This window comes from Symphalangus syndactylus, chromosome 16, assembly GCF_028878055.3.
Source record: "Symphalangus syndactylus isolate Jambi chromosome 16, NHGRI_mSymSyn1-v2.1_pri, whole genome shotgun sequence".
NCBI classification, from domain to species: Eukaryota; Metazoa; Chordata; class Mammalia; order Primates; family Hylobatidae; genus Symphalangus; species Symphalangus syndactylus.
The window spans coordinates 7746181-7768040 of NC_072438.2; positions in this window are offsets into that span (position 1 = coordinate 7746181).

The window sequence follows — 21860 nt, forward strand, 5'->3', positions numbered from 1 at the left end:
ATGTTTTATATCTGTTAACTGAATTTACAGATCAGAAATAAGTTTCACAGAATGCATCTGTGTAGTTTTTATTTGAAGATATTCTTTTTCCCAATGTAGGCCTCTTAGCGCTTAGCATGTCCAATTGCAGTTTCTACAGAAAGAGTGTTTCAGAAGGGCTCAATCAAAAGTAAGGTTCAACTCTGTTAGTTGAATGCACAGAACAGAAAGAATTTTCACAGAATGCTACTGTGTAGTTTATATTTGAATATATTCCTTTTTCCACTATTACCCTCTTAGCGCTCCGAATGTCCACTTGCATTTTCTACAGAAAGAGTGTTCAGAACTGCGCAATCAAAAGTATGGTTTAACTCTGTTAGCTTAATGAACATATCAGAAATAAGTTTCACACAATGCTTCTGTGTAGTTTTTATTTGAAGATATTATTTTTCCCAATAGATGCCTCTTAGCGCTCAGAATGTCCAATTGCAGTTTCTACAGAAAGAGTGTTTCAGAAAGGCTCAATCAAAAGTAAGGTTCAACTCTGTTAGTTGAATGCACAGAACAGAAAGAAGTTTCATACAATGCTTCTGTGCAGTTTATATTTGAACATATTCATTTTTCCACTATTACCCACTTAGCGCTACGAATGTCCAGTTGCATTTTCTACAGACAGAGTGTTTCAAAACTGCTCAATCAAAAGTATGGTTTAACTCTGTTAGCTGAATGCTCAGATCAGAAAGAAGTTTCACAGAATGCTTCTGTGTAGTTTATATTTGAATATATTCCTTTTTCCACTACTACTCTCTTAGCGCTCCAAATGTCCAGTTGCATTTTCTACAGAAAGAGTGTTCAGATCTGCTCAATCAAAAGTATGGTTTAACTCTGTTAGCTGAATGCACAGATCAGAAAGAAGTTTCACAGAATGATTCTGTGCAGTTTATATTTGGAGACATTCCTTTTTCCACTATTACCCTCTTAGCGCTCCAAATCTCCACTTGCATTTTCTACAGAAAGACTGTTACAGAACGGCTCAATCAAAACTAAGTTTCAACTCTTTTAGTTGAACAAACCGAACATAAAGAAGTTTCACACAATTCTTCTGTGTAGTTTTTATTTGTAGACATTCTTTTTCCCAATATAGGCCTCTTAGCGCTCAGAATGTCCAATTGCAGTTTCTACAGAAAGAGTGTTTCAGAACGGCTCAATCAAAAGTAAGTTTCAACTCTGTTAGTTGAATGCACAGAACAGAAAGAAGTTTCATACAATGCTCCTGTGTAGTTTATATTTGAACATATTCTTTTTTCCACTATTACCCACTTAGCGCTACGAATGTCCAGTTGCATTTTCTACAGACAGAGTGTTTCAAAACTGCTCAATCAAAACTATGGTTTAACTCTGTTAGCTGAATGCTCAGATCAGAAAGAAGTTTCACAGAATGCTTCTGTGTAGTTTATATTTGAATATATTCCTTTTTCCACTAGTACGCTCTTAGGTCTCCAAATGTCCAGTTGCATTTTCAACAGAAAGAGTGTTCAGATCTGCTCAATCAAAAGTATGGTTTAACTCTGTTAGCTGAATGCACAGATCAGAAAGAAGTTTCACCGAATGATTCTGTGTAGTTTATATTTGAAGACATTCCTTTTTCCACTATTACCCTCTTAGCGCTCCGAATCTCCACTTGCATTTTCTACAAAAAGAGTGTTTCATAACTGCTCAATCAAAAATATGTTTTATCTCTGTTAACTGAATTTACAGATCAGAAATAAGTTTCACAGAATGCATCTGTGTAGTTTTTATTTGAAGATATTCTTTTTCCCAATGTAGGCCTCTTAGCGGTTAGCATGTCCAATTGCAGTTTCTACAGAAAGAGTGTTTCAGAACGGCTCAATCAAAAGTAAGGTTCAACTCTGTTAGTTGAATGCACAGAACAGAAAGTATTTTCACAGAATGCTACTGTGTAGTTTATATTTGAATATATTCCTTTTTTCACTATTTCCCTCTTAGCGCTCCGAATGTACACTTGCATTTTCTACAGAAAGAGTGTTCAGAACTGCGCAATCAAAAGTATGGTTTAACTCTGTTAGCTTAATGAACATATCAGAAATAAGTTTCACAAAATGCTTCTGTGTAGTTTTTATTTGAAGATATTTTTTTTCCCAATAGAGGCCTCTTAGCGCTCAGAATGTCCAATTGCAGTTTCTACAGAAAGAGTGTTTCAGAAAGGCTCAATCAAAAGTAAGGTTCAACTCTGTTAGTTGAATGCACAGAACAGAAAGAAGTTTCATACAATGCTTCTGTGTAGTTTATATTTGAACATATTCTTTTTTCCACTATTACCCACTTAGCGCTACGAATGTCCAGTTGCATTTTCTACAGACAGAGTGTTTCAAAACTGCTCAATCAAAAGTATGGTTTAACTCTGTTAGCTGAATGCTCAGATCAGAAAGAAGTTTCACAGAATGCTTCTGTGTAGTTTATATTTGAATATATTCCTTTTTCCACTACTACTCTCTTAGCGCTCCAAATGTCCAGTTGCATTTTCTACAGAAAGAGTGTTCAGATCTGCTCAATCAAAAGTATGGTTTAAATCTGTTAGCTGAATGCACAGATCAGAAAGAAGTTTCACAGAATGATTCTGTGTAGTTTATATTTGGAGACATTCCTTTTTCCACTATTACCCTCTTAGCGCTCCGAATCTCGACTTGCATTTTCTACAGAAAGAGTGTTTCAGAACGGCTCAAACAAAACTAAGGTTCAACTCTTTTAGTTGAACAAACAGAACAGAAAGAAGTTTCACACAATTCTTCTGTGTAGTTTTTATTTGTAGACATTCTTTTTCCCAATATAGGCCTCTTAGCGCTCAGAATGTCCAATTGCAGTTTCTACAGAAAGAGTGTTTCAGAACGGCTCAATCAAAAGTAAGGTTCAACTCTGTTAGTTGAATGCACAGAACAGAAAGAAGTTTCATACAATGCTTCTGTGTAGTTTATATTTGAACATATTCTTTTTTCCACTATTACCCACTTAGTGCTACGAATGTCCAGTTGCATTTTCTACAGACAGAGTGTTTCAAAACTGCTCAATCAAAAGTATGGTTTAACTCTTTTAGCTGAATGCTCAGATCAGAAAGAAGTTTCACAGAATGCTTCTGTGTAGTTTATATTTGAATATATTCCTTTTTCCACTACTACCCTATTAGCGCTCCGAATCTCCACTTGCATTTTCTACAGAAAGAGTGTTTCAGAACGGCTCAATCAAAACTAAGGTTCAACTCTTTTAGTTGAACAAACAGAACAGAAAGAAGTTTCACACAATTCTTCTGTGTAGTTTTTATTTGTAGACATTCTTTTTCCCAATATAGGCCTCTTAGCGCTCAGAATGTCCAATTGCAGTTTCTACAGAAAGAGTCTTTCAGAACGGCTCAATCAAAAGTAAGGTTCAACTCTGTTAGTTGAATGCACAGAACAGAAAGAAGTTTCCTACAATGCTTCTGTGTAGTTTATATTTGAACATATTCTTTTTTCCACTATTACCCACTTAGCGCTACGAATGTCCAGTTGCATTTTCTACAGACAGAGTGTTTCAAAACTGCTCAATCAAAAGTATGGTTTAACTCTGTTAGCTGAATGCTCAGATCAGAAAGAAGTTTCACAGAATGCTTCTGTGTAGTTTATATTTGAATATATTCCTTTTTCCACTACTACGCTCTTAGCGCTCCAAATGTCCAGTTGCATTTTCTACAGAAAGAGTGTTCAGATCTGCTCAATCAAAAGTATGGTTTAACTCTGTTAGCTGAATGCACAGATCAGGAATAAGTTTCACCGAATGATTCTGTGTAGTTTATATTTGAAGACATTCATTTTTCCACTGTTACCCTCTTAGCGCTCCGAATCTCCACTTGCATTTTCTACAAAAATAGTGTTTCATAACTGCTCAATCAAAAATATGTTTTATATCTGTTAACTGAATTTACAGATCAGAAATAAGTTTCACAGAATGCATCTGTGTAGTTTTTATTTGAAGATATTCTTTTTCCCAATGTAGGCCTCTTAGCGCTTAGCATGTCCAATTGCAGTTACTACAGAAAGAGTGTTTCAGAACGGCTCAATCAAAAGTAAGGTTCAACTCTGTTAGTTGAATGCACGGAACAGAAAGAATTTTCACAGAATGCTACTGTGTAGTTTATATTTGAATATATACCTTTTTCCACTATTAACCTCTTAGCGCTCCGAATGTCCACTTGCATTTTCTACAGAAAGAGTGTTCAGAACTGCGCAATCAAAAGTATGGTTTAACTCTGTTAGCTTAATGAACATATCAGAAATAAGTTTCACACAATGCTTCTGTGTAGTTTTTATTTGAAGATATTATTTTTCCCAATAGAGGCCTCTTAGCGCTCAGAATGTCCAATTGCAGTTTCTACAGAAAGAGTGTTTCAGAAAGGCTCAATCAAAAGTAAGGTTCAACTCTGTTAGTTGAATGCACAGAACAGAAAGAAGTTTCATACAATGCTTCTGTGCAGTTTATATTTGAACATATTCATTTTTCCACTACTACCCACTTAGCGCTACGAATGTCCAGTTGCATTTTCTACAGACAGAGTGTTTCAAAACTGCTCAATCAAAAGTATGGTTTAACTCTGTTAGCTGAATGCTCAGATCAGAAAGAAGTTTCACAGAATGCTTCTGTGTAGTTTATATTTGAATATATTCCTTTTTCCACTACTACTCTCTTAGCGCTCCAAATGTCCAGTTGCATTTTCTACAGAAAGAGTGTTCAGATCTGCTCAATCAAAAGTATGGTTTAACTCTGTTAGCTGAATGCACAGATCAGAAAGAAGTTTCACAGAATGATTCTGTGTAGTTTATATTTGGAGACATTCCTTTTTCCACTACTACCCTCTTAGCGCTCCGAATCTCCACTTGCATTTTCTACAGAAAGAGTGTTTCAGAACGGCTCAATCAAAACTAAAGTTCAACTCTTTTAGTTGAACAAACAGAACAGAAAGAAGTTTCACACAATTCTTCTGTGTAGTTTTTATTTGTAGACATTCTTTTTCCCAATATAGGCCTCTTAGCGCTCAGAATGTCCAATTGCAGTTTCTACAGAAAGAGTCTTTCAGAACGGCTCAATCAAAAGTAAGGTTCAACTCTGTTAGTTGAATGCACAGAACACAAAGAAGTTTCATACAATGCTTCTGTGTAGTTTATATATGAACATATTCTTTTTTCCACTATTACCCACTTAGCGCTACGAATGTCCAGTTGCATTTTCTACAGACAGAGTGTTTCAAAACTGCTCAATCAAAAGTATGGTTTAACTCTGTTAGCTGAATGCTCAGATCAGAAAGAAGTTTCACAGAATGCTTCTGTGTAGTTTATATTTGAATATATTCCTTTTTCCACTACTACGCTCTTAGCGCTCCAAATGTCCAGTTGCATTTTCTACAGAAAGAGTGTTCAGATCTGCTCAATCAAAAGTATGGTTTAACTCTGTTAGCTGAATGCACAGATCAGGAATATGTTTCACCGAATGATTCTGTGTAGTTTATATTTGAAGACATTCATTTTTCCACTGTTACCCCCTTAGCGCTCCGAATCTCCACTTGCATTTTCTACAAAAAGAGTGTTTCATAACTGCTCAATCAAAAATATGTTTTATATCTGTTAACTGAATTTACAGATCAGAAATAAGATTCACAGAATGCATCTGTGTAGTTTTTATATGAAGATATTCTTTTTCCCAATGTAGGCCTCTTAGCGCTTAGCATGTCCAATTGCAGTTACTACAGAAAGAGTGTTTCAGAACGGCTCAATCAAAAGTAAGGTTCAACTCTGTTAGGTGAATGCACAGAACAGAAAGAATTTTCACAGAATGCTATTGTGTAGTTTATATTTGAATATATTCCTTTTTCACTATTACCCTCTTAGCGCTCCGAATGTCCACTTGCATTTTCTACAGAAAGAGTGTTCAGAACTGCGCAATCAAAAGTATGGTTTAACTCTGTTAGCTTAATGAACATATCAGAAATAAGTTTCACACAATGCTTCTGTGTAGTTTTTATTTGAAGATATTATTTTTCCCAATAAAGGCTTCTTAGCGCTCAGAATGTCCAATTGCAGTTTCTACAGAAAGAGTGTTTCAGAAAGGCTCAATCAAAAGTAAGGTTCAACTCTGTTAGTTGAATGCACAGAACAGAAAGAAGTTTCATACAATGCTTCTGTGCAGTTTATATTTGAAAATATTCATTTTTCCACTATTACCCACTTAGCGCTACGAATGTCTAGTTGCATTTTCTACAGACAGAGTGTTTCAAAACTGCTCAATCAAAAGTATGGTTTAACTCTGTTAGCTGAATGCTCAGATCAGAAAGAAGTTTCACAGAATGCTTCTGTGTAGTTTATATTTGAATATATTACTTTTTCCACTACTACTCTCTTAGCGCTCCAAATGTCCAGTTGCATTTTCTACAGAAAGAGTGTTCAGATCTGCTCAATCAAAAGTATGGTTTAACTCTGTTAGCTGAATGCACAGATCAGGAATAAGTTTCACCGAATGATTCTGTGTAGTTTATATTTGAAGACATTCCTTTTTCCACTATTACCCTCTTAGCGCTCCGAATCTCCACTTGCATTTTCTACAAAAAGAGTGTTTCATAACTGCTCAATCAAAAATATGTTTTATCTCTGTTAACTGAATTTACAGATCAGAAATAAGTTTCACAGAGTGCATCTGTGTAGTTTTTATTTGAAGATATTCTTTTTCCCAATGTAGGCCTCTTAGCGCTTAGCATGTCCAATTGCAGTTTCTACAGAAAGAGTGTTTCAGAACGGCTCAATGAAAAGTAAGGTTCAACTCTGTTAGTTGAATGCACAGAACAGAAAGAATTTTCACAGAATGCTACTGTGTAGTTTATATTTGAATATATTCCTTTTTCCACTATTACCCTCTTAGCGCTCCGAATGTCCACTTGCATTTTCTACAGAAAGAGTGTTCAGAACTGCGCAATCAAAAGTATGGTTTAACTCTGTTAGCTTAATGAACATATCAGAAATAAGTTTCACACAATGCTTCTGTGTAGTATTTATTTGAAGATATTATTTTTCCCAATAGAGGCCTCTTAGCGCTCAGAATGTAAAATTGCAGTTTCTACAGAAAGAGTGTTTCAGAAAGGCTCAATCAAAAGTAAGGTTCAACTCTGTTATTTGAATGCACAGAACAGAAAGAAGTTTCATACAATGCTTCTGTGTAGTTTATATTTGAACATATTCTTTTTTCCACTATTACCCACTTAGCGCTACGAATATCCAGTTGCATTTTCTACAGACAGAGTGTTTCAAAACTGCTCAATCAAAAGTATGGTTTAACTCTGTTAGCTGAATGCTCAGATCAGAAAGAAGTTTCACAGAATGCTTCTGTGTAGTTTATATTTGAATATATTCCTTTTTCCACTACTACTCTCTTAGCGCTCCAAATGTCCAGTTGCATTTTCTACAGAAAGAGTGTTCAGATCTGCTCAATCAAAAGTATGGTTTAAAACTGTTAGCTGAATGCACAGATCAGAAAGAAGTTTCACAGAATGATTCTGTGTAGTTTATATTTGGAGACATTCCTTTTTCCACTATTACCCTCTTAGCGCTCCGAATCTCCACTTGCATTTTCTACAGAAACAGTGTTTCAGAACGGCTCAAACAAAACTAAGTTTCAACTCTTTTAGTTGAACAAACAGAACAGAAAGAAGTTTCACACAATTCTTCTGTGTAGTTTTTATTTGTAGACATTCTTTTTCCCAATATAGGCCTCTTAGCGCTCAGAATGTCCAATTGCAGTTTCTACAGAAAGAGTGTTTCAGAACGGCTCAATAAAAAGTAAGGTTCAACTCTGTTAGTTGAATGCACAGAACAGAAAGAAGTTTCATACAATGCTTCTGTGTAGTTTATATTTGAACATATTCTTTTTTCCACTATTACCCACTTAGTGCTACGAATGTCCAGTTGCATTTTCTACAGACAGAGTGTTTCAAAACTGCTCAATCAAAAGTATGGTTTAACTCTGTTAGCTGAATGCTCAGATCAGAAAGAAGTTTCACAGAATGCCTCTGTGTAGTTTATATTTGAATATATTCCTTTTTCCACTACTACCCTCTTAGTGCTCCGAATCTCCACTTGCATTTTCTACAGAAAGAGTGTTTCAGAACGGCTCAATCAAAACTAAGTTTCAACTCTTTTAGTTGAACAAACAGAACAGAAAGAAGTTTCACACAATTCTTCTGTGTAGTTTTTATTTGTAGACATTCTTTTTCCCAATATAGGCCTCTTAGCGCTCAGAATGTCCAATTGCAGTTTCTACAGAAAGAGTCTTTCAGAACGGCTCAATCAAAAGTAAGGTTCAACTCTGTTAGTTGAATGCACAGAACAGAAAGAAGTTTCGTACAATGCTTCTGTGTAGTTTATATTTGAACATATTCTTTTTTCCACTATTACCCACTTAGCGCTACGAATGTCCAGTTGCATTTTCTACAGACAGAGTGTTTCAAAACTGCTCAATCAAATGTATGGTTTAACTCTGTTAGCTGAATGCTCAGATCAGAAAGAAGTTTCACAGAATGCTTCTGTGTAGTTTATATTTGAATATATTCCTTTTTCCACTACTACCCTCTTAGCGCTCCGAATCTCCACTTGCATTTTCTACAGAAAGAGTGTTTCAGAACGGCTCAATCAAAAGTATGGTTTAACTCTGTTAGCTGAATGCACAGATCAGAAAGAAGTTTCACCGAATGATTCTGTGTAGTTTTTGTTTGTAGACATTCTTTTTCCCAATATAGGCCTCTTAGCGCTCCGAATCTCCACTTGCATTTTCTACAAAAAGAGTGTTTCATAACTGCTCAATCAAAAATATGTTTTATCTCTGTTAACTGAATTTACAGATCAGAAATAAGTTTCACAGAATGCATCTGTGTAGTTTTTATTTGAAGATATTCTTTTTCCCAATGTAGGCCTCTTAGCGCTTAGCATGTCCAATTGCAGTTTCTACAGAAAGAGTGTTTCAGAACGGCTCAATCAAAAGTAAGGTTCAACTCTGTTAGTTGAATGCACAGAACAGAAAGTATTTTCACAGAATGCTACTGTGTAGTTTATATTTGAATATATTCCTTTTTCCACTATTACCCTCTTAGCGCTCCGAATGTACACTTGCATTTTCTACAGAAAGAGTGTTCAGAACTGCGCAATCAAAAGTATGGTTTAACTCTGTTAGCTTAATGAACATATCAGAAATAAGTTTCACAAAATGCTTCTGTGTAGTTTTTATTTGAAGATATTTTTTTTCCCAATAGAGGCCTCTTAGCGCTCAGAATGTCCAATTGCAGTTTCTACAGAAAGAGTGTTTCAGAAAGGCTCAATCAAAAATAAGGTTCAACTCTGTTAGTTGAATGCACAGAACAGAAAGAAGTTTCATACAATGCTTCTGTGTAGTTTATATTTGAACATATTCTTTTTTCCACTATTACCCACTTAGCGCTACGAATATCCAGTTGCATTTTCTACAGACAGAGTGTTTCAAAACTGCTCAATCAAAAGTATGGTTTAACTCTGTTAGCTGAATGCTCAGATCAGAAAGAAGTTTCACAGAATGCTTCTGTGTAGTTTATATTTGAATATATTCCTTTTTCCACTACTACTCTCTTAGCGCTCCAAATGTCCAGTTGCATTTTCTACAGAAAGAGTGTTCAGATCTGCTCAATCAAAAGTATGGTTTAAATCTGTTAGCTGAATGCACAGATCAGAAAGAAGTTTCACAGAATGATTCTGTGTAGTTTATATTTGGAGACATTCCTTTTTCCACTATTACCCTCTTAGCGCTCCGAATCTCCACTTGCATTTTCTACAGAAAGAGTGTTTCAGAACGGCTCAAACAAAACTAAGGTTCAACTCTTTTAGTTGAACAAACAGAACAGAAAGAAGTTTCACACAATTCTTCTGTGTAGTTTTTATTTGTAGACATTCTTTTTCCCAATATAGGCCTCTTAGCGCTCAGAATGTCCAATTGCAGTTTCTACAGAAAGAGTGTTTCAGAACGGCTCAATAAAAAGTAAGGTTCAACTCTGTTAGTTGAATGCACAGAACAGAAAGAAGTTTCATACAATGCTTCTGTGTAGTTTATATTTGAACATATTCTTTTTTCCACTATTACCCACTTAGTGCTACGAATGTCCAGTTGCATTTTCTACAGACAGAGTGTTTCAAAACTGCTCAATCAAAAGTATGGTTTAACTCTGTTAGCTGAATGCTCAGATCAGAAAGAAGTTTCACAGAATGCCTCTGTGTAGTTTATATTTGAATATATTCCTTTTTCCACTACTACCCTCTTAGTGCTCCGAATCTCCACTTGCATTTTCTACAGAAAGAGTGTTTCAGAACGGCTCAATCAAAACTAAGTTTCAACTCTTTTAGTTGAACAAACAGAACAGAAAGAAGTTTCACACAATTCTTCTGTGTAGTTTTTATTTGTAGACATTCTTTTTCCCAATATAGGCCTCTTAGCGCTCAGAATGTCCAATTGCAGTTTCTACAGAAAGAGTCTTTCAGAACGGCTCAATCAAAAGTAAGGTTCAACTCTGTTAGTTGAATGCACAGAACAGAAAGAAGTTTCGTACAATGCTTCTGTGTAGTTTATATTTGAACATATTCTTTTTTCCACTATTACCCACTTAGCGCTACGAATGTCCAGTTGCATTTTCTACAGACAGAGTGTTTCAAAACTGCTCAATCAAATGTATGGTTTAACTCTGTTAGCTGAATGCTCAGATCAGAAAGAAGTTTCACAGAATGCTTCTGTGTAGTTTATATTTGAATATATTCCTTTTTCCACTACTACCCTCTTAGCGCTCCGAATCTCCACTTGCATTTTCTACAGAAAGAGTGTTTCAGAACGGCTCAATCAAAAGTATGGTTTAACTCTGTTAGCTGAATGCACAGATCAGAAAGAAGTTTCACCGAATGATTCTGTGTAGTTTTTGTTTGTAGACATTCTTTTTCCCAATATAGGCCTCTTAGCGCTCCGAATCTCCACTTGCATTTTCTACAAAAAGAGTGTTTCATAACTGCTCAATCAAAAATATGTTTTATCTCTGTTAACTGAATTTACAGATCAGAAATAAGTTTCACAGAATGCATCTGTGTAGTTTTTATTTGAAGATATTCTTTTTCCCAATGTAGGCCTCTTAGCGCTTAGCATGTCCAATTGCAGTTTCTACAGAAAGAGTGTTTCAGAACGGCTCAATCAAAAGTAAGGTTCAACTCTGTTAGTTGAATGCACAGAACAGAAAGTATTTTCACAGAATGCTACTGTGTAGTTTATATTTGAATATATTCCTTTTTCCACTATTACCCTCTTAGCGCTCCGAATGTACACTTGCATTTTCTACAGAAAGAGTGTTCAGAACTGCGCAATCAAAAGTATGGTTTAACTCTGTTAGCTTAATGAACATATCAGAAATAAGTTTCACAAAATGCTTCTGTGTAGTTTTTATTTGAAGATATTTTTTTTCCCAATAGAGGCCTCTTAGCGCTCAGAATGTCCAATTGCAGTTTCTACAGAAAGAGTGTTTCAGAAAGGCTCAATCAAAAATAAGGTTCAACTCTGTTAGTTGAATGCACAGAACAGAAAGAAGTTTCATACAATGCTTCTGTGTAGTTTATATTTGAACATATTCTTTTTTCCACTATTACCCACTTAGCGCTACGAATATCCAGTTGCATTTTCTACAGACAGAGTGTTTCAAAACTGCTCAATCAAAAGTATGGTTTAACTCTGTTAGCTGAATGCTCAGATCAGAAAGAAGTTTCACAGAATGCTTCTGTGTAGTTTATATTTGAATATATTCCTTTTTCCACTACTACTCTCTTAGCGCTCCAAATGTCCAGTTGCATTTTCTACAGAAAGAGTGTTCAGATCTGCTCAATCAAAAGTATGGTTTAAATCTGTTAGCTGAATGCACAGATCAGAAAGAAGTTTCACAGAATGATTCTGTGTAGTTTATATTTGGAGACATTCCTTTTTCCACTATTACCCTCTTAGCGCTCCGAATCTCCACTTGCATTTTCTACAGAAAGAGTGTTTCAGAACGGCTCAAACAAAACTAAGGTTCAACTCTTTTAGTTGAACAAACAGAACAGAAAGAAGTTTCACACAATTCTTCTGTGTAGTTTTTATTTGTAGACATTCTTTTTCCCAATATAGGCCTCTTAGCGCTCAGAATGTCCAATTGCAGTTTCTACAGAAAGAGTGTTTCAGAACGGCTCAATAAAAAGTAAGGTTCAACTCTGTTAGTTGAATGCACAGAACAGAAAGAAGTTTCATACAATGCTTCTGTGTAGTTTATATTTGAACATATTCTTTTTTCCACTATTACCCACTTAGTGCTACGAATGTCCAGTTGCATTTTCTACAGACAGAGTGTTTCAAAACTGCTCAATCAAAAGTATGGTTTAACTCTGTTAGCTGAATGCTCAGATCAGAAAGAAGTTTCACAGAATGCCTCTGTGTAGTTTATATTTGAATATATTCCTTTTTCCACTACTACCCTCTTAGTGCTCCGAATCTCCACTTGCATTTTCTACAGAAAGAGTGTTTCAGAACGGCTCAATCAAAACTAAGTTTCAACTCTTTTAGTTGAACAAACAGAACAGAAAGAAGTTTCACACAATTCTTCTGTGTAGTTTTTATTTGTAGACATTCTTTTTCCCAATATAGGCCTCTTAGCGCTCAGAATGTCCAATTGCAGTTTCTACAGAAAGAGTCTTTCAGAACGGCTCAATCAAAAGTAAGGTTCAACTCTGTTAGTTGAATGCACAGAACAGAAAGAAGTTTCGTACAATGCTTCTGTGTAGTTTATATTTGAACATATTCTTTTTTCCACTATTACCCACTTAGCGCTACGAATGTCCAGTTGCATTTTCTACAGACAGAGTGTTTCAAAACTGCTCAATCAAATGTATGGTTTAACTCTGTTAGCTGAATGCTCAGATCAGAAAGAAGTTTCACAGAATGCTTCTGTGTAGTTTATATTTGAATATATTCCTTTTTCCACTACTACCCTCTTAGCGCTCCGAATCTCCACTTGCATTTTCTACAGAAAGAGTGTTTCAGAACGGCTCAATCAAAAGTATGGTTTAACTCTGTTAGCTGAATGCACAGATCAGAAAGAAGTTTCACCGAATGATTCTGTGTAGTTTTTGTTTGTAGACATTCTTTTTCCCAATATAGGCCTCTTAGCGCTCCGAATCTCCACTTGCATTTTCTACAAAAAGAGTGTTTCATAACTGCTCAATCAAAAATATGTTTTATCTCTGTTAACTGAATTTACAGATCAGAAATAAGTTTCACAGAATGCATCTGTGTAGTTTTTATTTGAAGATATTCTTTTTCCCAATGTAGGCCTCTTAGCGCTTAGCATGTCCAATTGCAGTTTCTACAGAAAGAGTGTTTCAGAACGGCTCAATCAAAAGTAAGGTTCAAATCTGTTAGTTGAATGCACAGAACAGAAAGTATTTTCACAGAATGCTACTGTGTAGTTTATATTTGAATATATTCCTTTTTCCACTATTACCCTCTTAGCGCTCCGAATGTACACTTGCATTTTCTACAGAAAGAGTGTTCAGAACTGCGCAATCAAAAGTATGGTTTAACTCTGTTAGCTTAATGAACATATCAGAAATAAGTTTCACAAAATGCTTCTGTGTAGTTTTTATTTGAAGATATTTTTTTTCCCAATAGAGGCCTCTTAGCGCTCAGAATGTCCAATTGCAGTTTCTACAGAAAGAGTGTTTCAGAAAGGCTCAATCAAAAATAAGGTTCAACTCTGTTAGTTGAATGCACAGAACAGAAAGAAGTTTCATACAATGCTTCTGTGTAGTTTATATTTGAACATATTCTTTTTTCCACTATTACCCACTTAGCGCTACGAATATCCAGTTGCATTTTCTACAGACAGAGTGTTTCAAAACTGCTCAATCAAAAGTATGGTTTAACTCTGTTAGCTGAATGCTCAGATCAGAAAGAAGTTTCACAGAATGCTTCTGTGTAGTTTATATTTGAATATATTCCTTTTTCCACTACTACTCTCTTAGCGCTCCAAATGTCCAGTTGCATTTTCTACAGAAAGAGTGTTCAGATCTGCTCAATCAAAAGTATGGTTTAAATCTGTTAGCTGAATGCACAGATCAGAAAGAAGTTTCACAGAATGATTCTGTGTAGTTTATATTTGGAGACATTCCTTTTTCCACTATTACCCTCTTAGCGCTCCGAATCTCCACTTGCATTTTCTACAGAAAGAGTGTTTCAGAACGGCTCAAACAAAACTAAGGTTCAACTCTTTTAGTTGAACAAACAGAACAGAAAGAAGTTTCACACAATTCTTCTGTGTAGTTTTTATTTGTAGACATTCTTTTTCCCAATATAGGCCTCTTAGCGCTCAGAATGTCCAATTGCAGTTTCTACAGAAAGAGTGTTTCAGAACGGCTCAATAAAAAGTAAGGTTCAACTCTGTTAGTTGAATGCACAGAACAGAAAGAAGTTTCATACAATGCTTCTGTGTAGTTTATATTTGAACATATTCTTTTTTCCACTATTACCCACTTAGTGCTACGAATGTCCAGTTGCATTTTCTACAGACAGAGTGTTTCAAAACTGCTCAATCAAAAGTATGGTTTAACTCTGTTAGCTGAATGCTCAGATCAGAAAGAAGTTTCACAGAATGCCTCTGTGTAGTTTATATTTGAATATATTCCTTTTTCCACTACTACCCTCTTAGTGCTCCGAATCTCCACTTGCATTTTCTACAGAAAGAGTGTTTCAGAACGGCTCAATCAAAACTAAGTTTCAACTCTTTTAGTTGAACAAACAGAACAGAAAGAAGTTTCACACAATTCTTCTGTGTAGTTTTTATTTGTAGACATTCTTTTTCCCAATATAGGCCTCTTAGCGCTCAGAATGTCCAATTGCAGTTTCTACAGAAAGAGTCTTTCAGAACGGCTCAATCAAAAGTAAGGTTCAACTCTGTTAGTTGAATGCACAGAACAGAAAGAAGTTTCGTACAATGCTTCTGTGTAGTTTATATTTGAACATATTCTTTTTTCCACTATTACCCACTTAGCGCTACGAATGTCCAGTTGCATTTTCTACAGACAGAGTGTTTCAAAACTGCTCAATCAAATGTATGGTTTAACTCTGTTAGCTGAATGCTCAGATCAGAAAGAAGTTTCACAGAATGCTTCTGTGTAGTTTATATTTGAATATATTCCTTTTTCCACTACTACCCTCTTAGCGCTCCGAATCTCCACTTGCATTTTCTACAGAAAGAGTGTTTCAGAACGGCTCAATCAAAAGTATGGTTTAACTCTGTTAGCTGAATGCACAGATCAGAAAGAAGTTTCACCGAATGATTCTGTGTAGTTTTTGTTTGTAGACATTCTTTTTCCCAATATAGGCCTCTTAGCGCTCCGAATCTCCACTTGCATTTTCTACAAAAAGAGTGTTTCATAACTGCTCAATCAAAAATATGTTTTATCTCTGTTAACTGAATTTACAGATCAGAAATAAGTTTCACAGAATGCATCTGTGTAGTTTTTATTTGAAGATATTCTTTTTCCCAATGTAGGCCTCTTAGCGCTTAGCATGTCCAATTGCAGTTTCTACAGAAAGAGTGTTTCAGAACGGCTCAATCAAAAGTAAGGTTCAACTCTGTTAGTTGAATGCACAGAACAGAAAGTATTTTCACAGAATGCTACTGTGTAGTTTATATTTGAATATATTCCTTTTTCCACTATTACCCTCTTAGCGCTCCGAATGTACACTTGCATTTTCTACAGAAAGAGTGTTCAGAACTGCGCAATCAAAAGTATGGTTTAACTCTGTTAGCTTAATGAACATATCAGAAATAAGTTTCACAAAATGCTTCTGTGTAGTTTTTATTTGAAGATATTTTTTTTCCCAATAGAGGCCTCTTAGCGCTCAGAATGTCCAATTGCAGTTTCTACAGAAAGAGTGTTTCAGAAAGGCTCAATCAAAAATAAGGTTCAACTCTGTTAGTTGAATGCACAGAACAGAAAGAAGTTTCATACAATGCTTCTGTGTAGTTTATATTTGAACATATTCTTTTTTCCACTATTACCCACTTAGCGCTACGAATATCCAGTTGCATTTTCTACAGACAGAGTGTTTCAAAACTGCTCAATCAAAAGTATGGTTTAACTCTGTTAGCTGAATGCTCAGATCAGAAAGAAGTTTCACAGAATGCTTCTGTGTAGTTTATATTTGAATATATTCCTTTTTCCACTACTACTCTCTTAGCGCTCCAAATGTCCAGTTGCATTTTCTACAGAAAGAGTGTTCAGATCTGCTCAATCAAAAGTATGGTTTAAATCTGTTAGCTGAATGCACAGATCAGAAAGAAGTTTCACAGAATGATTCTGTGTAGTTTATATTTGGAGACATTCCTTTTTCCACTATTACCCTCTTAGCGCTCCGAATCTCCACTTGCATTTTCTACAGAAAGAGTGTTTCAGAACGGCTCAAACAAAACTAAGGTTCAACTCTTTTAGTTGAACAAACAGAACAGAAAGAAGTTTCACACAATTCTTCTGTGTAGTTTTTATTTGTAGACATTCTTTTTCCCAATATAGGCCTCTTAGCGCTCAGAATGTCCAATTGCAGTTTCTACAGAAAGAGTGTTTCAGAACGGCTCAATAAAAAGTAAGGTTCAACTCTGTTAGTTGAATGCACAGAACAGAAAGAAGTTTCATACAATGCTTCTGTGTAGTTTATATTTGAACATATTCTTTTTTCCACTATTACCCACTTAGTGCTACGAATGTCCAGTTGCATTTTCTACAGACAGAGTGTTTCAAAACTGCTCAATCAAAAGTATGGTTTAACTCTGTTAGCTGAATGCTCAGATCAGAAAGAAGTTTCACAGAATGCCTCTGTGTAGTTTATATTTGAATATATTCCTTTTTCCACTACTACCCTCTTAGTGCTCCGAATCTCCACTTGCATTTTCTACAGAAAGAGTGTTTCAGAACGGCTCAATCAAAACTAAGTTTCAACTCTTTTAGTTGAACAAACAGAACAGAAAGAAGTTTCACACAATTCTTCTGTGTAGTTTTTATTTGTAGACATTCTTTTTCCCAATATAGGCCTCTTAGCGCTCAGAATGTCCAATTGCAGTTTCTACAGAAAGAGTCTTTCAGAACGGCTCAATCAAAAGTAAGGTTCAACTCTGTTTGTTGAATGCACAGAACAGAAAGAAGTTTCGTGCAATGCTTCTGTGTAGTTTATATTTGAACATATTCTTTTTTCCACTATTACCCACTTAGCGCTACGAATGTCCAGTTGCATTTTCTACAGACAGAGTGTTTCAAAACTGCTCAATCAAATGTATGGTTTAACTCTGTTAGCTGAATGCTCAGATCAGAAAGAAGTTTCACAGAATGCTTCTGTGTAGTTTATATTTGAATATATTCCTTTTTCCACTACTACCCTCTTAGCGCTCCGAATCTCCACTTGCATTTTCTACAGAAAGAGTGTTTCAGAACGGCTCAATCAAAAGTATGGTTTAACTCTGTTAGCTGAATGCACAGATCAGAAAGAAGTTTCACCGAATGATTCTGTGTAGTTTTTGTTTGTAGACATTCTTTTTCCCAATATAGGCCTCTTAGCGCTCCGAATCTCCACTTGCATTTTCTACAAAAAGAGTGTTTCATAACTGCTCAATCAAAAATATGTTTTATCTCTGTTAACTGAATTTACAGATCAGAAATAAGTTTCACAGAATGCATCTGTGTAGTTTTTATTTGAAGATATTCTTTTTCCCAATGTAGGCCTCTTAGCGCTTAGCATGTCCAATTGCAGTTTCTACAGAAAGAGTGTTTCAGAACGGCTCAATCAAAAGTAAGGTTCAACTCTGTTAGTTGAATGCACAGAACAGAAAGTATTTTCACAGAATGCTACTGTGTAGTTTATATTTGAATATATTCCTTTTTCCACTATTACCCTCTTAGCGCTCCGAATGTACACTTGCATTTTCTACAGAAAGAGTGTTCAGAACTGCGCAATCAAAAGTATGGTTTAACTCTGTTAGCTTAATGAACATATCAGAAATAAGTTTCACAAAATGCTTCTGTGTAGTTTTTATTTGAAGATATTTTTTTTCCCAATAGAGGCCTCTTAGCGCTCAGAATGTCCAATTGCAGTTTCTACAGAAAGAGTGTTTCAGAAAGGCTCAATCAAAAATAAGGTTCAACTCTGTTAGTTGAATGCACAGAACAGAAAGAAGTTTCATACAATGCTTCTGTGTAGTTTATATTTGAACATATTCTTTTTTCCACTATTACCCACTTAGCGCTACGAATATCCAGTTGCATTTTCTACAGACAGAGTGTTTCAAAACTGCTCAATCAAAAGTATGGTTTAACTCTGTTAGCTGAATGCTCAGATCAGAAAGAAGTTTCACAGAATGCTTCTGTGTAGTTTATATTTGAATATATTCCTTTTTCCACTACTACTCTCTTAGCGCTCCAAATGTCCAGTTGCATTTTCTACAGAAAGAGTGTTCAGATCTGCTCAATCAAAAGTATGGTTTAAATCTGTTAGCTGAATGCACAGATCAGAAAGAAGTTTCACAGAATGATTCTGTGTAGTTTATATTTGGAGACATTCCTTTTTCCACTATTACCCTCTTAGCGCTCCGAATCTCCACTTGCATTTTCTACAGAAAGAGTGTTTCAGAACGGCTCAAACAAAACTAAGGTTCAACTCTTTTAGTTGAACAAACAGAACAGAAAGAAGTTTCACACAATTCTTCTGTGTAGTTTTTATTTGTAGACATTCTTTTTCCCAATATAGGCCTCTTAGCGCTCAGAATGTCCAATTGCAGTTTCTACAGAAAGAGTGTTTCAGAACGGCTCAATAAAAAGTAAGGTTCAACTCTGTTAGTTGAATGCACAGAACAGAAAGAAGTTTCATACAATGCTTCTGTGTAGTTTATATTTGAACATATTCTTTTTTCCACTATTACCCACTTAGTGCTACGAATGTCCAGTTGCATTTTCTACAGACAGAGTGTTTCAAAACTGCTCAATCAAAAGTATGGTTTAACTCTGTTAGCTGAATGCTCAGATCAGAAAGAAGTTTCACAGAATGCCTCTGTGTAGTTTATATTTGAATATATTCCTTTTTCCACTACTACCCTCTTAGTGCTCCGAATCTCCACTTGCATTTTCTACAGAAAGAGTGTTTCAGAACGGCTCAATCAAAACTAAGTTTCAACTCTTTTAGTTGAACAAACAGAACAGAAAGAAGTTTCACACAATTCTTCTGTGTAGTTTTTATTTGTAGACATTCTTTTTCCCAATATAGGCCTCTTAGCGCTCAGAATGTCCAATTGCAGTTTCTACAGAAAGAGTCTTTCAGAACGGCTCAATCAAAAGTAAGGTTCAACTCTGTTAGTTGAATGCACAGAACAGAAAGAAGTTTCGTACAATGCTTCTGTGTAGTTTATATTTGAACATATTCTTTTTTCCACTATTACCCACTTAGCGCTACGAATGTCCAGTTGCATTTTCTACAGACAGAGTGTTTCAAAACTGCTCAATCAAATGTATGGTTTAACTCTGTTAGCTGAATGCTCAGATCAGAAAGAAGTTTCACAGAATGCTTCTGTGTAGTTTATATTTGAATATATTCCTTTTTCCACTACTACCCTCTTAGCGCTCCGAATCTCCACTTGCATTTTCTACAGAAAGAGTGTTTCAGAACGGCTCAATCAAAAGTATGGTTTAACTCTGTTAGCTGAATGCACAGATCAGAAAGAAGTTTCACCGAATGATTCTGTGTAGTTTTTGTTTGTAGACATTCTTTTTCCCAATATAGGCCTCTTAGCGCTCCGAATCTCCACTTGCATTTTCTACAAAAAGAGTGTTTCATAACTGCTCAATCAAAAATATGTTTTATCTCTGTTAACTGAATTTACAGATCAGAAATAAGTTTCACAGAATGCATCTGTGTAGTTTTTATTTGAAGATATTCTTTTTCCCAATGTAGGCCTCTTAGCGCTTAGCATGTCCAATTGCAGTTTCTACAGAAAGAGTGTTTCAGAACGGCTCAATCAAAAGTAAGGTTCAACTCTGTTAGTTGAATGCACAGAACAGAAAGTATTTTCACAGAATGCTACTGTGTAGTTTATATTTGAATATATTCCTTTTTCCACTATTACCCTCTTAGCGCTCCGAATGTACACTTGCATTTTCTACAGAAAGAGTGTTCAGAACTGCGCAATCAAAAGTATGGTTTAACTCTGTTAGCTTAATGAACATATCAGAAATAAGTTTCACAAAATGCTTCTGTGTAGTTTTTATTTGAAGATATTTTTTTTCCCAATAGAGGCCTCTTAGCGCTCAGAATGTCCAATTGCAGTTTCTACAGAAAGAGTGTTTCAGAAAGGCTCAATCAAAAATAAGGTTCAACTCTGTTAGTTGAATGCACAGAACAGAAAGAAGTTTCATACAATGCTTCTGTGTAGTTTATATTTGAACATATTCTTTTTTCCACTATTACCCACTTAGCGCTACGAATATCCAGTTGCATTTTCTACAGACAGAGTGTTTCAAAACTGCTCAATCAAAAGTATGGTTTAACTCTGTTAGCTGAATGCTCAGATCAGAAAGAAGTTTCACAGAATGCTTCTGTGTAGTTTATATTTGAATATATTCCTTTTTCCACTACTACTCTCTTAGCGCTCCAAATGTCCAGTTGCATTTTCTACAGAAAGAGTGTTCAGATCTGCTCAATCAAAAGTATGGTTTAAATCTGTTAGCTGAATGCACAGATCAGAAAGAAGTTTCACAGAATGATTCTGTGTAGTTTATATTTGGAGACATTCCTTTTTCCACTATTACCCTCTTAGCGCTCCGAATCTCCACTTGCATTTTCTACAGAAAGAGTGTTTCAGAACGGCTCAAACAAAACTAAGGTTCAACTCTTTTAGTTGAACAAACAGAACAGAAAGAAGTTTCACACAATTCTTCTGTGTAGTTTTTATTTGTAGACATTCTTTTTCCCAATATAGGCCTCTTAGCGCGCAGAATGTCCAATTGCAGTTTCTACAGAAAGAGTGTTTCAGAACGGCTCAATAAAAAGTAAGGTTCAACTCTGTTAGTTGAATGCACAGAACAGAAAGAAGTTTCATACAATGCTTCTGTGTAGTTTATATTTGAACATATTCTTTTTTCCACTATTACCCACTTAGTGCTACGAATGTCCAGTTGCATTTTCTACAGACAGAGTGTTTCAAAACTGCTCAATCAAAAGTATGGTTTAACTCTGTTAGCTGAATGCTCAGATCAGAAAGAAGTTTCACAGAATGCCTCTGTGTAGTTTATATTTGAATATATTCCTTTTTCCACTACTACCCTCTTAGTGCTCCGAATCTCCACTTGCATTTTCTACAGAAAGAGTGTTTCAGAACGGCTCAATCAAAACTAAGTTTCAACTCTTTTAGTTGAACAAACAGAACAGAAAGAAGTTTCACACAATTCTTCTGTGTAGTTTTTATTTGTAGACATTCTTTTTCCCAATATAGGCCTCTTAGCGCTCAGAATGTCCAATTGCAGTTTCTACAGAAAGAGTCTTTCAGAACGGCTCAATCAAAAGTAAGGTTCAACTCTGTTAGTTGAATGCACAGAACAGAAAGAAGTTTCGTACAATGCTTCTGTGTAGTTTATATTTGAACATATTCTTTTTTCCACTATTACCCACTTAGCGCTACGAATGTCCAGTTGCATTTTCTACAGACAGAGTGTTTCAAAACTGCTCAATCAAAT